The following is a 16,772-nucleotide window of genomic DNA, read 5'->3' on the forward strand; positions in this document are numbered from 1 at the left end:
ACAGTATAATCCTTAGGGTTCCAAATAAAGCTATCATTAGTCTTAAAGTGCGTTTCCTGGAGAAATACTATGTTTGCCTTATTTAGATTTAAATATTTTAGTAAGTTTGATCTTTTATTTGCATTATTTAAGCCATTAGTATTTAATGATAAGAATGTTAAATCCATTTCAAGTTATTGTTGGAAGAAACCTTTTGCTTTCTTTTTGTTTATAGTAGTTTTACCATACCATTTTTGTGTGTGTAAACTTGGGAGTGTAATTTAATGTTCTTTCGTCTTTAAATATAAGTAGGGTAAAATTCTGGTCAGGCTTTAAAAAAGTACTTCTATAAAACATTACTTCTAAAGTAACAAATACAAGTAAATATGAATTTCCCATTAAACATGGAATGAAAGTCATTCCTAATCCAGTAGATAAAGATAGATCTATTGGATTATCACTCATACATTTAACCAACAATATTAACTGGGCTCCATATGTTAAATTATTTTATGGAGACTTTTCTTAAAAGAGATATGAAATTCTATATTATTCTGTTATTGTTTTATAGTATTTTACATATCAGGATGGAATGTTAGTAGTGTAAACAATTGTTATGTTGCTTTAGAAAATATCCAATATCTAGTTACCCTTAAGAGATCCCAAACATGTCAGATATGTAATTTTGGATAAATTAAATGCAACGGAGGAGCATACACTAAATAAGCCAACAACAAATAGATTGTTACTAAAATAATTTGACTAAAAAGACTCTACAGGAGACAATGAGTGATTACCAATGAAATATGAATTTACTGTAGGTGTACTGTCTTCCTTTACATTCCCAGTCTTCAGCTCACCAACTTCAACTTACACTTATGAAAAGACATGGCTTATCAGTGGTATCCTGACTCAGAGTAGAGGCGCCCAAAATTCTAGTGTGCAGTGCTTTTGCATCTTTATAGATTTACAAAGCAGAGTCTAAGAATGAACTATGATTACCCTGACAATTCCCATCATGCATAGGGCACCTCCTGCTTCCAGAATGGGTAATCACATCAGGTCTAGAATGAATGTGAAGGTACCTAATAAAGACTTACCTTAGGTAAGTATTAATCAAATAGTATTTAGAGCATCTTAGAGAGTTCTCAGGGTAGTTAGAATACTCTTAAGCCTCTCCTCCCTTGACCAAAAACAGAGATTTCCCTTCCCTTTCTTTCCCTTGTTTTAAATCAGTACTTATAAAAGAAATTCAGCAAACATAGATAAACAGAAATAACATTCAGCAGTCCGTCTTGTACATGACTCACAATCCATTAAACAAGTCATTGACTAACATCACTTTAGTAGACATTATAAATACAAATTAGAAATAATTTCCTAGCTCTTTAAATTTTCTGATAAAGCAAAAAGTTAACAATAAGCTATTCTAACTAAAAGTATAAAGAATTTAAATTTTTCCTTGCATGTATACATTTCTACTTATATTGTAGTGTCAGTAGCTATCTGAAATCTGTACAATACCTCACTTCTTCAAATTATTCCTTTTTCAATTCAGGTTTGGTTTTGTCAAAACGGCAACAATATTTCAAGGGCACAATTAATATTTTAGTTTGATGTTTCAGATAAATAACTTGTCAGTTGCCAATTGAGTTAGTTTAGAATGTATGATTAGTTCAAATATAGCATGTTGCAAAAATATGTATTTTTTTGTGTGCTCTAGAGACTGTCTTATGTAAGTGACGTATATAATGCAGCATATATAGAGCAGATAGTGTATGGATTCAGGTTGTTAAAGTAAATTATGCTTATTAATCAGGCAGTTTCATTTAAATTCACAAGTAATTTGGGGACATTTCAATTGAGTTTCCCGGAATGTGTAGTCCAATGTAAGTAATTGAGTCCACTTTTCCTCATAACCGTATGTCACAATTCATTAAACTAAGCAGAGTCTAACATCTGTCTAATAATCATTATAAAGACAAAGAATAGTAATTTCCTAGCTTTTCAAACTTTCTGATATCGCAAAATGTTGATAGTAAGCTATTTTAACTGGAAAACTAAAACATTTCAATACTTCCTTGTGAATATATATTTTTACTTTTACTGTAGTGTCAAGAACTGTCTTTGAAATCTGTACATTACTTCACTTCTTTCAAGTCATTCATTTTACAGTTCAGATTATATTTTGTCAAAATGTCAGTAGCATTTCAAGGGCACATTTAATATTTAAACTGATATTTTAAATGAATATCTATCAGTTACCAAGTGAGTTTGTAGAGTGTGAGGTAACTGCAAAGATAACATGTTGCAAAAAGTAATATGTGTCTTTTCATATGCTCTAGACGAGACTGACAGTTTCAAGTATAATATAAAGTGTAACTTTTACAGTGCAGACAGCTTGTGAAATCAGCATGTTAAAGTGAGTAATACTTTTTAATCAAGCAGCTACATTTCAGTGCATATGTAGTTTGGCAACATTTCAGTTGTGTTTCCAGGAATATGTAATCTTATGAGGATAAATTATAAAATATTTACAAATAATCCTATTGTGTATTTATTTTACCTTGTTTATGTTGTTTTTCATTTTAATAACTAAACAACATTTTGTTTGTTTGTGTCTTTCGGCTTTTCCCGGTTAGGGGTCGCCACAGCGGAACTCCGGTCCGCTAATGATTGGTAGTGGATTTTTACGTACCGAGTTACCAGCCCTGACACACAACCTTCAACGAAGGCATGCCCCATTCACGTATGCCTCCACACAGAAGACGCTCTAGCTGAGAATCGAACGGGACAACATCTTGCTATGAGGGACAACGCTACCGCAGCACCACCACCGCAGTATAACTAAACAACATTACTTTTTCTTATTATTTATCTGTGAGGCTAAATGCACTTCACAGATTCACAGTGTCCTTAGAAACTGCAGCAATTGTTTACTGTTGCTATGGCAACGCAAATAGAATGTGAAGAATGCTTTTCTCTTAACCAACAGTACATTTTTCCCTCCTTTTTTTTTTTTTTTTTTTTTAATGCATTTATTAATACTAAAAGGAAATAATTCAAAGGACATATGTACATGAATGGAACATTTCAGATTTAATCACAAACATGTCCCCAGTCCCAATAAGCATAACATTGAGTATCATTAATCTAATAAATATTGTAATAATTAATTAAGTTCACTATTCCAATTAGTCTACCCGCGGTAGTGGTGCTGCGGTAGCATTGTCGCCTCACAGCAAGACGTTGTCCCGTTCGATTCTCAGCTAGAGTGTCTTCTATGTGGAGGCATGCGTGAATGGGCGTACCTTCGTTGAAGGGTGTGCGTCAGGGCTGGTAACTCGGCACGTAAAAATCCACTACCAAACATTAGAAGACCGGAGTTCCACCGTGGCAACCCCTAACAGGGATAAGCCGAAAGACACAACAACAACAACTATTCAAATTAGTCTACCTTAAAACTAGATTATTTTAGACTATTATCTATGTATAGATAATGAGTTATTAAATATATACAGGCAATATTGGTATAGTAAATAGGAGAGAATTTAGAAAGGGAGACAATATGCAGTTAAAATAAATAATGAGAAGAGAAAGAAAAGAGAAAATTAAGAGAAAATACACATATATTATGTATATTGATTTACAGTATAAATATTTTATGTGCTATATAACCCTCCTCCTGTGAAAGAAAAGTACCCTGATTTACATACCTGAGGTAATATGAAAACTCTCATGTGTCATCTATTTTCAAAAAATATAAATAAGGATACCAGTAGTTAGTTACCTTTGATTTAAAATTCCAAGCAGTAAAATTGGTCCTTTAAAGTAATGTTAAAACAATTCATATCATAGTAGATGCTTTGAGAGATTTGGCTGTAACAGTATCAGTCTTTAGCTTCTTCTTTTTTATATCTGTCCAGACATTTGTTTCTTTTGTTGTCTTGAGAGAAGGTGACATCCAATCCATATATTCTGGTAAAGTAATCACATTATTAGTTTTAATAAATTACGAGGCTTCCTCTAAGTCAATAAAAGTCCTCATCTCGTTGGCATACAGTATTCTTACCTTAGCTGGATATGCAAGTTGTGCCTTGATGTTATTTTGTTTCAGAAACTTTATCATTGGCCACACTTTTTTCCTTTGTTCCATTATTCTAGATGAATAGTCGTTATCAAATCTTATCCAGCTCTTTTTATATTTTAGAGGTGCCTTCCTTCTTAAAATCAGTTCCTTGTCTAAGTATGAAATAAATTTGATAATTATTGACCTAGGAGGAGAGTTTGAGTTAGTGGCAGGTTTCCCAAGAGCTCTGTGTGTCCTCTCAATGCCAAAGGAAAGTCCTCCTTTTACATTTAAAAAAGTCAGGGATCCAGCTTGATAAAAAGGAAATAATTTCCTTACCTTCTGTGTTTTCAGGTAATCTGAAAATCCTGATATTATTTCTCCTCTCCCTATTTTCCAAGTCATCTACTTTATTAACCAACCAAGTGTTTTGTTTAAGGAGCAGTTCTTTCTGTGTTTCCTCTTCCTTAAGTCTGCTTTCTAAGTCATTTAGAGAAACCTCTTTTCCTGTTATCCTTTTCTGGTGTTGTTGTAGCATTTCCTTGAGGGTGTCAGCCTGTTTTTGACTGCTTGTTTTAAGATTTTCCAGGTTCTCTTTAAAATCATCCATCTTCAAAGACAAATCCTGCAGGGTAGATGCCATCTGTTGTAGTTCCTTCTTTAAGGCAGCATCCTGGTGAGAATTTTTTGAGTTGCTCATTTTAACAAGTGAATATATCTCCAAGCTTTTTGACAGGAAATTATTTGTAAAACTTCACCAAAGTTTGTAATTATGTAAATTAGTCATTTATCTATAAGATTTTATACTTTGAAGAAAAAAAAAGGAATATTTTTTCCTGTTTTATTTAACTAGTTATGGAGCTCTAAAATACTGCTGCTTTCAGTTAGTCATTCAGGCTCTGCTTTCCCAGAATTTTTTTTTTAATGGCGGAGGAAGAGGTTGATTGGAGGGATAGGGACTGTGTGGATTTTAGGGATTGGAATTTGTCATGGATATGGTTTTGGTTGTTGGTAAAGATGAAACTGAACTAAAAAAATTGGAGTTGAATGCAGTGGTGATGTTGTGGGAGTAGTTTGAACTGATTGTTGGTGAGAGTTGTGTTGCATGGCAAGGGTTTAGGAGCTAGTTTATGGAAGACCAGAATGTTTTGAGGTTATTGTGATAATTACTTTGGAGGTTATTATTGTAGTTTTTGTCAGATTTAATTTGATATTTAGTTCTGTTACTGACTTCTTTGAATTCTTGATGGTTATTTTGAGTTTTGTTTGTTGCCCAGGTTTTCTAGACAGCATCTCGACATTTCATAATATGTTTGGTACTTCTGGTCAGCCAAGGGGCTGGATTTGACTTAACTCTTTTTTTTCTGAGCAGGGCTAGTTTATTTAGTATGTTAAGAATATGTTATTAAATTGGGTTACCAGCATCATCAAGAGGTAAATATTTTAGCGTTGTCCAGCTGTACTGACTGATGCATGAGACAAAGTTTGAGAGGTTACGAGCCACATTGTAGTGATATTGTTTTTGGATCAGTTTGTATTCTTACAGCAAATATGCGGAGATGGTCACTTAGGAATATTTCCTGAAGTAGAGATTTGACTTGGGATAGAGAAGAGTATCCAGGCTATGGTGGTTCTACTGTTTTATTATTATAGCGAATGGGAGTGGTGATCAGTTGAGTAAGTCCATACAGATATGGGTTTTGAGATGAGCTGCTAGAGGAGAGTAATAGCCAGTCAATATTAGTCACCTAGTATTAATTTTTCTTGAGGAATGTTAGAGGTGAGCCAGCAGAAGATGTCTTCTGTAGTGGTTTGGTTGTTACCAGGAGGAATATGGTCTCCTATAATACGCCTTGATTAGTGTTGGTTCAGTTTGAGAGTTTTGCTCAGGATTTCAGTTTTGCTGAATAGGGACAGAGTTAAAGTTGGTAGAGAGAGAGTGTTGAAGGGTGTTTATTGCAACCTCTCCACCACTCTCATATTTTCTGTCGGCTCTAAAGATGTTATTGTCTGGAAGGAGTATCACATTGTCATTATTTTCATTTTTCATCCAGGTGTTAGTACCTTAGTGTTAAGTGAGTGCTGGACAAGCAGTGCATGAAATTAACGTACCTCATTACAGATACTACTGTGGTTAATTTGGATAGTGAGCAGAGAAGAAGAGTTTGAGGAATGTTGTGTAGGAGAGGTGTGGTTTTTGGAGAGGGTGGGATGAATATAAGGAAGAAGTTGGGATATCTCCACAAAAGTTTAAGGCTTGAGTGGGCAGGTCAAGCATTTTAGTTTAGATTTTGGCTTTAGACAGGTTTTTATGGATTAGTTTGTAGTAGTTTTATATTTAAATAGCTATGTAGATTTGAGAGGGAATAGGTTTGGAGTTATGCCAACTGACGTCTGGTGGGAGTTTGTGGATAAAGTTTGTGATACGGAAGATACAGGAATTGAGAGATGAGATGAGGACAGAAGTGATGAGGTGTTAAATGGGGGGGTAGCAGGAGTGGGAGTGCAGAACTTGTTAGAGGAGTGGGTGGGTTGTTTGGGTGTGTTGTTTTATGAGAGTGAAGGCTTAGGAGTTGATTTTTGTGAGTTGGGAGATTTTAGCACTGAGGTTAGAGTTTATTGAGCTGTATGCAGGTGCATTTGATGTGTTTCTATGTAAATGAATAGTGATGTGAGTGATATTAGGGTTAGGGAGAGTGATTAGCTGTATGAGGGATTGTGGTTTTCTGTATGTGTAGTAAGGTTTGTTTGTTTGCGTGGGAGGGGAGAAGAGTGTAAGATGAGATATGTGAACTGCGGGTGGGGGATTGAATAAAGATTGAGAAAAGCAGGAAATGAGACTGATGCTTGGATGGAGATGGAATGGGGGGGGGGTTTGGAGTGGTATAAGGTTAGTTGTAGTGGGGGTGGGTTGGAATTGAGGATAGAGTAGGGGACCTGAGTGAACCTGAGCATAGTGAGGATGAACAGAGTGGGTTTCACATCACAAGATGGAGTTAAGAAGTCCTAAATAAAACAATCGGCAGTCAAGCCTCAATCCAAGTTAGTGAAAGACCAACCAGGTAAATGGTATGCAAGTAGACTTAAAGTGAAGTAGTGCTGTGCAGTTGGGTAGTGTATTTGTTAGCACACAAGATAATAATTATTTAGATAACATACTAGTTAGTATATCCCCAGCAGCAGCAAAGTATAGATGGGGGGTAGCGAGGCACTCGAGGGAAGATTGTTTAAATAGCTAGATGGTTGCAAACCTTAATTTGTATTTCACTGCTTATTATGGTATATAAGTTACTAATGTATGGGGGGGGGGGTGCCATCTGAAATAGGTTAGCCTTATAGTTAAGCTCAAGCTTTTTATTATTATATTTTTTATTCCTTAGTCTAAGGATGGTTTGAATTATAAGACACTAAGCCCTTTGTTTTTCAGTGTGCATGCCTTTACAACAACTTGCTTAATTTTTTTTTTTTTTTTTTTTTTTTTTTACTGGGGCAGCATCTACTAAAAAGGTGATGACATACAGTATTGTTGTTGCTACTGGCTAGCAATCACTTTTTGGTGAGTAGTAACATACGCAAGCAAAAGAATACTCTGTCCTATAAGGTTCCTTTTTGGATTACTTATGTTTTACTGCATCTGCTTGTTGCCAATTAGGCCATAAGGGTGGTTGTGAGGGATGGTTTTGATGTCCACGGCTGGTTCCTTTTTCAGGGAAAGTGTCAGGGCAGGTCTAGGAGGGAAGAGCTGAGAGACTGAGGCAAGTGAAAGAAGAGGTACAGCAGCAGGAGAGAGGATTGTTAGATTATAAATACTGGAAATTGAAGGGAGAAATCAGCTTTGGCAAGATATCCTTGTTCTACCTCAGGCCATACTCCACTGTGAGATGTTGGGATCGGAGTAGTATGCCACTTTAGTGTAAGGCGGTCTATATGCAGAAGACTGACCTTATGTCAATTTAGAGAACTTTTGTTAATCTCTATTGGTTATGCTTTTCTACAAGCATTTCTTGCTATATTATGCTAGACTAAACATCTCTATACAAGTTATGTATTACAAATGAGGCAGTACCAACAAAGGCAATGTCACATGCACATGAATGACTAAACAAAAATGTCTACAATATCAAATAAGAAAACTGATAACCACACAGGAGTGAACAGTGCAGCAACTAAATACTTGACATCCAGCCTTGAAATGTGTTAGCAGTAGTTTTACAATATCTAAAATGATTTCATCCAAGAACATTTATACAGAAATGGTAATTTTCCACCTAAGCTTACAGATTGTGTTACCTGCCTTGAATTCATATGTACAAGAGTTTTGAGCTAATTAATTTAACCTGCTAGGAGATTAACTTTCTCTAAAGATGTACATTTATTAATTTCAGAGTAGAGAGAAGAACCATTTCTTATTAGTTCATAATATCCCAGAATGTAGCAGAACAAATTATACATAGTAAATCCACACCCCTCCAAAAAAAAGTTATCATTTACAGTGATTGTCTTGAGACAAGTTAAAGTGAGTGTATTATTAAGTATATATATAAAATAACTGGTGATGACAGATCAACTTAATCTGAAAATCATAGATGTTAAGTTGTCTATCTCGCCTTCATTCTTGCTGGATGGGTTCGGAGCCGACCTCGGCTCCGACTCGGCCACTCTAAAGCTCGAGAGTTGGTTCCACCGGCTCGAGGCTCCCCTTATATCCCACAATGCTAGGCGATAGTTACCTCAGATCTCGTTTGCCGCTACAGCTTCGAGGTTGGTTATTCTACCGGTTCCTGGTGAGTTTTAGCTTTTTCTATAAAAGTTACTCTTTTTACCCCTTTTTTAGTTTAATTATTCTTAAATTAGTGTAGTTCATTGAACTCTATCCCCGAACCTAATTTTTTCCCGTTTCTTGTTAAAAGAACTTTTAGTTCTTCCCTTGGGCCTTAGGCCTTCCCTTCCCTAGGGAGTGTTTGTGTAGTGTACTACTGTTTATTGTACTTTATTTTAGTATTTTTACTAAAGTTTGTAATTTTGACAGGGTATAACTGGTGTGTTTGAGTGTGTGTTTGTGTTCACCAGTTAGGCTATGTCTAAAGAAGCAAAGGTCTCCGGATTCAAGAAGTGTGATGCGTGCTGTCAGAAAATGTCTCTGACAGACGCTCACACTTCTTGTGTCTATTGTCTGGGGCCTTTGCACCTGCAGGACTCCTGTGCTGTCTGCCATGGCTTCAGCCCCAGGGTCCTGCAGGAAAGGAAAAACAAGCTTATTTTGAGAGGCTTGTTGAAACCTGAGGATTCCCTGTCTGTCTCAACAGGGAAGCCCTCCAAGGCATCGAGGTCTTCGGCTCCGGCTTCTGAGCCGAGACCTCAGGTTGTTCAACCTTTGCCTTTATCGGCTCCGGCTGGAGCCGATAAGACTCAGTCCACAGTTTCTGTGGCTTCCTCGGCTCGGCGGAGCCGAGGTTATCGAGTACCGTGTCGGCTCCGACAAGATCTTGAGCCGACAACCAGAAAGAGGTCTAGGTCACCTTCTCTTGGTTCCGTTCATTCGGCTCCAGGATCTCCCCTGCTGTCTGAACGGAGCCAAAGGTCTCATTCCTCTAGGTCATCGAGGCTGTCCGATCATGACCTTCAGAGGGTGGTGAGTCGACTACTCAAGTCTGAGGCACTAGCCCAGATGCTTCAGAGCCCGACTCATCAGTCGGTGCCTGCCCGGTCCATCAACTCTTTCCTCCTTCGACTCTCTTGAGTTCGGAGCCGGGTCGTGTCGGAACCGAGACTGTGGTCACCTCGGAGCCGAGACAATTGTCTTCGGCTCCGTCGGCTCCGTTTTCTTCCATGGAGGAATCTCGGCGCCGGACTTCCCTCGTCGGCTCCGAGGGGGTGAGTGGCATCGGACCCTTGTCCGACCCCCCTCTCCCTCTCGGTGCTTCGGCGCTGGTGAGTTCGGCTCCGACATCGGCCTCGGAGCCATCACTGTCGGTGCCGAGGGGGGTCCTTAGCTCCTCGGAGCGGGGACCTCTGGCTCTGCCTGACAGGGGTGCTTCGAGGTCATGCGGAGTGTGTTAGAGCCTGGCTCTACTCCACAGTCGGCTCCGTCAGCCCCTCCCTCTATGCTGCCTCAGGGTAAGTCGACTCACTCCCTCATCCTGGACCGCAGAGAGCCAACTCCTCAGGAGCTCCCTTTGGGGATTTCATCCTCTTCCGAGGCCTCTCCTGTTTTGGCAGAAGAGGCCCCTCGGAAGAGGAAGTGCAAGAGGAAGCACATTGACTCACCTGAGTCTATCACGTCGGACACAGATCTGGATGATTCTGAGGGTTCCCCCCGTTCCCCTTCTGAAGATGTCTCATTTGCAGACATCCTGGAGATCCTTAAACAGAGGGGAAATTGGCCAGCCCTCAACCCTTCGGAGGACGAATCTGTGTATCTTGAGGCGTTTGGCTCTCGTCCTTCCACCTCCTGGGTGTCCCCCTTGACCCCCTCATGCAGGTGGTTGCTAAAAAGGCATGGACGGCTCCTGATTCAGTGGACCCCACTCCCAGGAGACCCTCCAAATTCATCACAGCTCCATCAGACAAGGAATTTTTATCAAAAGGAGTCTCTGTGGATGCTATGGTGGTAGCTGCCGCCACAAAGAAGGAACTGGCTGATCCTTCAGTGCCTGTCCATCCACCTAACAAGGAATCTAGGTCCATGGATAGGTGCGGGAAGCGGATGTTCTCCTCAGCGACATTTACTATGCGTTAAGCTGAATTACCTGTGCCATTTCACTTTCGTCTTCAAAGGGACTTGATCAAAGAAGCGAGTGAAATGCTGAAGGACCCTACAGCTACGGGTTTCCAAGAGAAAATGAACACGCAGCTAGCTATCCTTAATTCTATTTCCAACTCCTCCATCGCCTCCTCTCTTATGCGGCCGATGGAGCGAGCAGAGCCGCAGGAACAGGGGTAGCCTTACGTAGGCACGCCTGGATGCGGCTATGCAATTTTGGAACCTTTCAAGACGTCTTTCACGAACTCCCTTTTGATGGATCATCTCTGTTTGGTCCACAAGTGAAAGAAACCCTGACTAGGTGCGAGACTGATGGCAAGACCCTTTCTGCCGTCGGAGTCCGTTTTTCTACTCCTTCTAGGCCTTACCCCAAAGGCCAGAAGGGGGGAAAGATGTGGTTCCGTAAACAATCTCAAGGGACTTCGCCTGACGCACAGAGTCGGTTCCCCGCCAGAGGCAGAGGGGGGAACAACAATGGTAGACGTCGCCCTAGAGGCAGAGGGGGTCCGCAGAACCAGGGCAATCGAGAAACGTCCTCCGATAAGCCCTTTCAGCATCCCTGAGGTGTTGCCCGACTGCCCATCTTCGGAGGCAGTCGGGGGAAGATTGTCACTGTACCCAGAAGCCTGGCTATCCTTGACACAAGACAAATGGGTACAGTCCATCATTTCGAAGGTTATTCTATTCCCTTTCTTCGTTTTCCAAATCAGTCAAAAAAATCCCTTCCAGATGTTCCACCCGCTCAAAGGGATATAGCAGCTTTGGAAATTTCAAAACTGCTTACAAAAGAGCTATTCAGCCAGTGCCAGCAGACCAACTAGGATCCGGAATCTACTCAAGGTTCTTTTTAGTTCCAAAGAAAACAGGGGACTGGAGACCAATTTTGGATCTCAGTATCTTGAACAGATCGGTCAAGAAAACAAGATTTCGGATGGTCACGCTGCAATCCATTCTTCCCTATTGGGAAAAGGAAACTGGATGTGCTCTATAGACCTTCAGGACGCGTACTATCACATAAAAATGAACAGACGCTCCAGAAGATTCCTCCGCTTCAGGCTGGGAACCAGTCATTTTCAATTCAGGGCCCTGCCCTTTGGTCTCACCACTGCCCCGGTGTTTACCAAATGCATGGCAGTGGTAGCTTCTCACCTGAGACGACAAGGATTCCAGGTGTTTCCATATTTGGACGACTGGCTCCTCACAGCTCCCACCAAGCATCTCCTTCTGATGGCCAGAGATTACACTTTTCGCGCCTGTCAAAAACTGGGTATCTCAATAAATTGCGAAAAGTCTGTGTTGTCGCCTTGTCGTACTATTACCTACATAGGCGCAAATTTAGATACTGTAAACATGTCTGCAACACTAACGAACCAAAGGATATCAGACATTCAAAAATTGGTATCACTACTTCTCAACAACAACAGAGCCAAAGCCAGGTTAGTTCTAAAGGTGTTGGGAATCATGGCAGCAGCCATACCTCTCCTTCCATTGGCCAGATACCACATGCGGATCCTTCAGTGGATGCTTTTTTCTCAATGGTCATACCAGGAACTTCCAATGTCTCACACCATTATGATAACGCAAGCATGCAAAAAGCATCTCATGTGGTGGATGTCTTCCCCAGCTCCTGTTGGGAGACCATTTGTTCCACCTCCTCCGGTTGCTACTCTGACAACGGATGCCTCCCTGATCGGGTGGGGGGGGCATTATCAGGGCAGGACAGTCCAGGGCACATGGCAACCAAACGAATGCCACTTGCACATAAATGTTCTGGAGATGAGAGCAGTGCTTTTAGCGTTGCAAGCCCTTCAAGACTCTCTTCCCTTGGGAACGATTGCAATCCAGACAGACAATATGTCTGTAGTGTGGTACATCAACAAACAAGGCGGAACCAGATCTTACCCCCTGTGTCGAGAAGCACTCAGACTGTGGCACTGGGCGATTTCTTCTCAGCGTTTTCTGATAGCAACGCACATCCCGGAAGTCCAATCACATTGCGGACAAGTTGAGCAGAGCTATTCTCATGCCTCACGAGTGGTCTCTGAAAGACTCTGTAGTGAGAGAGATTTTTCTCAAGTGGGGTCAGCCTTGCTGCGATCTTTTTGCTACTCCCCAAAACAGCAAGTGCAGAGAATACTTCACTCTATTCCCTTTACCAGGCCAACCCAGCAGGGACGCTAGTCCAAGTTTGGCCCAAGGGACTTCTGTATGCATTTCCTCCTTTCCCACTGATCTCTCAAGTAATACAGAAAGCTATCGCTCAGAAGGCCTCATTGATCCTCATTGCTCCTTACTGGCCTCGGCAAGTGTGGTTCCCCTTTCTGCATCGATTTCTTTTGGAGCGACCGTGGAATCTGGACCTAGTTCCAGATCTTTTGATCCATCAGTCGGGTCAGTTTCATCGCTCCCTCCCCTCTCTGAACCTCACTGCTTGGTTCCTCCACTTCCAACCGTAGCCAGGCTTCCTCAATTATCTCACTCTGTTAGAGATATTTTGATAGCTTCCCATAAATCTTCCACTCAAAAGATTTATTTGAGTAAGTGGAAACGCTTTGCATATTGGGCACAAGGAAAGGACATAGATCCTTTCACCGCTTCCATCCAACTAGTCCTTGATTTTCTTGCTGAACTCTTCCAGGCAGGTTCATCTCCATCTACTCTTAAGGTTCAATTGGCAGCTATTTCTAATTTCCATGTGGGTATTTCTGAATCTGCCCTAATGTCCCACAAACTCTGCAAAGCCTTTTTGAAAGGAGTTTTTCTTCTCAGACCTCCTGTAAGAAATCCTCCTTCTCCTTGGGACCTAAATTTAGTTCTTGCTTCTTTGATTCTTTCCCCTTTCGAACCTGCAGCTTCATGTTCCTTAAAGTTATTATCCTGGAAAACTCTCTTTCTGGTGGCTATCACATCAGCTAGAAGAATTTCAGAACTTCAAGCACTCAGTTGTCGTTCTCCTTACCTTGTGTTCCATAAGGACAGAGTTTCCTTACGAACTAACCCGTCCTTTTTGCCTAAGGTGGTTTCAGCATCAAATCTAAACCAATGCATTGACCTCCCTGTCTTTTCCGGAGTATTCAAATAGGTCTGAACAAAAATTACACTGTCTGGATGTTCATCGTCAATTAAGGTATTACTTGGACAGGACGAAACAATTCAGAAAATCTGATCAGCTGTTTGTCTCCTATGCGGAAAGCAGAAAGGGACTTCCAGTTTCAAAGGTATCTTTATCCAGATGGCTAACATCTCTGATTACCCTTGTTTATGAGATTAGACACCAAAACTGCCTAATAAGCCTAAAGCCCATTCCACCAGAGCTTTGGCTACTTCTCTAGCCTTCCAAGACAGACTGCCTATTGACACCATTTGTGCAGCGGCTACTTGGGCTACTCCTCACACTTTTGTTTCCCATTATAAGTTGGATTTAGCTTCTAGGCATAGAGCTAATTTTGGTTCCACTGTTCTCAGGAGTCTGTTCCGTTAGGCCACCCGGGACAAGGTGCTAGGGACGGTCCCATCCAGCAAGAATGAAGGCGAGATAGACAACTTAACATATAGAAGTTATGTTCTTACCATAACGTTCCATGTTAGTTGTCTTCTTCTCGCCTTCTTCTTCACCCTCCTTCCCCTGGCCTGGACAGACCTAGAGGAGTTGTGATCGTGACCTCTCTTTCTACCACCTCTTTCTTAGCTATATGCTATTATGCATATTTCTTGTTTCAGGATGTAGGTCACCCTTCTTCTTCCTGTTGTTAGAGGTGGATTCTGTTTTTTACAGTTATACTGTTTCTGTTATAAGCTGGGGTTAGCTTACAAACGAGATCTGAGGTAACTATCGCCTAGCATTGTGGGATATAAGGGGAGCCTCGAGCCGGTGGAACCAACTCTCGAGCTTTAGAGTGGCCGAGTCGGAGCCGAGGTCGGCTCCGAACCCATCCAGCAAGAAGAAGGCGAGAAGAAGACAACTAACATGGAACGTTATGGTAAGAACATAACTTCTATTTGTAGCGTGATCAATTGCTGTATGACATTGCTTAAAAGCTGTACTCATTATTTATTCTTGGTTTTTGTTACGATTCCTTAGTATGTACAACAAAGTGGTATTTTAAGAGACTGATATTCTTGATAGCTTGCTGCAGTGCAGTAAAGTATGCTAAGTGTAGCTGATGTCACTTGTGGCTTTGCTGTTTTTATCAGTGCCTCATAGCTGTGTATATATGACAAAACTTATTTTGTTCTTGCCAAAACTGTTACAGTGGCATCTGATGTAAACTGTGGATCCCATGTCTAGGGTAACTTGCCAGCATCCATTTTTGGGGGGTTGTATATAAATGATGGGTAACTATGTGCATGCTTCCGAAATTTTTTGTTTGAAAATACTGTACAGCAGTAGCATTTCTCCAGAAATTGAAAATGTCTGTAAAAAGTCTAACAGTATTTCTGAACAAAATACATGTTTCTAAAAGCATTAACTGAAATAAGACATCAGCCATGCTTCTTTTAAACCTATTTTGGTTGTTATTAAAGGCTGTGTAGTTGTAAAGCTGATGATTAAGTAAAGTAAGGTAGTGCAACAAATCTTTTTTCGAGGTCAGTGATTTATAAATGAGATTCCTCTGAATGCCTCTTTCACTTTATTTTGCAGTAACATACAAATAAGCATACCTCATCTCTACTGGTTATGTTTTTCTAAATGGCAAGTGTTACTGTACCATCTGATGACTTAAGGCAGGGTTGCTTGGTACAGTTGTTTTCAGACTGTGAATGCTTTAAGTCCCTGTTCTTTATCAGATCCTCAGTACTCTAAACTTCTGTAATGAGCTGTGTTGTATTGCTACTGGCTTAATTGCTTTGTAATTCTACCATTCTGAGTATGGTTCTTTTGGGCTTATTTTAACCTATGTTTTCCTGCTTGCTTCACTCACTGTTACCTGTCATGGATGATAATGCCAAAGGCTGTCTGTAGTTTTGTAAGCATAGCCTGCAGAATGATTCCGTCTCTGTAGAAGTGATTGTGTGTTTTAAGTTTTACTCAGTGCTCTGATTTCATACTCATACTTATTTATATTTCTTTTACCCTAATGCCAAAACTACTACTTCTGTGTTAGTCAGTAAAATAAAACCACTCCTGCTGTTTATCAAAGCATAAGACCTAAAATTCTATGAATGCAACTCCTGTCAAAAATAGTACAGTGAACTAATTTTTTCTTCTGAGACAACTGTTGTCACAGTAAACAATGTAAAAGTCTGCATTATTTTTTTGCCTGTAATACAGGAGTGCACTTATTTGGAGGCCTCCCTTAACTGTTACTAGACATAAAGGTGTTAGCAGAGACTAGTTCTTTAATCTCGTTAATCTTTGTTAGCCATAATGTTTCCATAGAGTAGTATGTTTACAATCTGTCCTCTACTGCTAGTGTTTCCTGCTATAAATTTATGTCCTTGCAGTTATCAACCTTTTTGCTCTATTGCATTTCTCCCTCTACACAAGGTTGCCATCTCATTTAAATACTTTTTCTTTCCCACTCAGTTGCCCATCTTCTCTTCACATGATCAATTTCCTGTCTCAAAATCTCCTTACTCAAAACACTGCATCTCTCCTCATCTGTTTTACTCTTCTTGTAAACAAACCACTTTTTAGTGCATAACTTTGGCCTAATATACAAATGCAAAATAAAATAGCTTCTTCCTTCTTATTATGCATATCGCTTGTATTATCAGGGGACATTCATCCAAAGCCTGGCCCATCTGAACATCCTCAACCATACATATGCCGTTTACAAAAAAAAATAGTATTACTCCATTTTCCACCTCATACAACAACACAAAATTGGTGTTACTATAATATAAAAAGGGTGTGTAATAAGCTTGCTGAGTTGAGTGCTTGGATAGCCAGCCACACCCCAAGTATTACTAGTTTTCAGTGAAACTTGGCTTAGACCTGAAATAAAAATTGAAGAAGTA

At 40.2% G+C, this 16,772-nt stretch overlaps 1 protein-coding gene across 3 annotated transcripts in view; it reads left to right on the top strand.

Moving 5' to 3' along the window:
- The window catches only part of INTS1 (integrator complex subunit 1), a 2,399,836-nt gene that overhangs the window by 1,704,058 nt on the left and 679,006 nt on the right, over positions 1-16,772 (top strand). The gene's annotated exons all lie outside the window — the stretch shown is intronic.

This window comes from Protopterus annectens, chromosome 12.part0, assembly GCF_019279795.1.
Source record: "Protopterus annectens isolate FY-2018-M chromosome 12.part0, PAN1.0, whole genome shotgun sequence".
Lineage (NCBI taxonomy): Eukaryota > Metazoa > Chordata > Ceratodontiformes > Protopteridae > Protopterus > Protopterus annectens.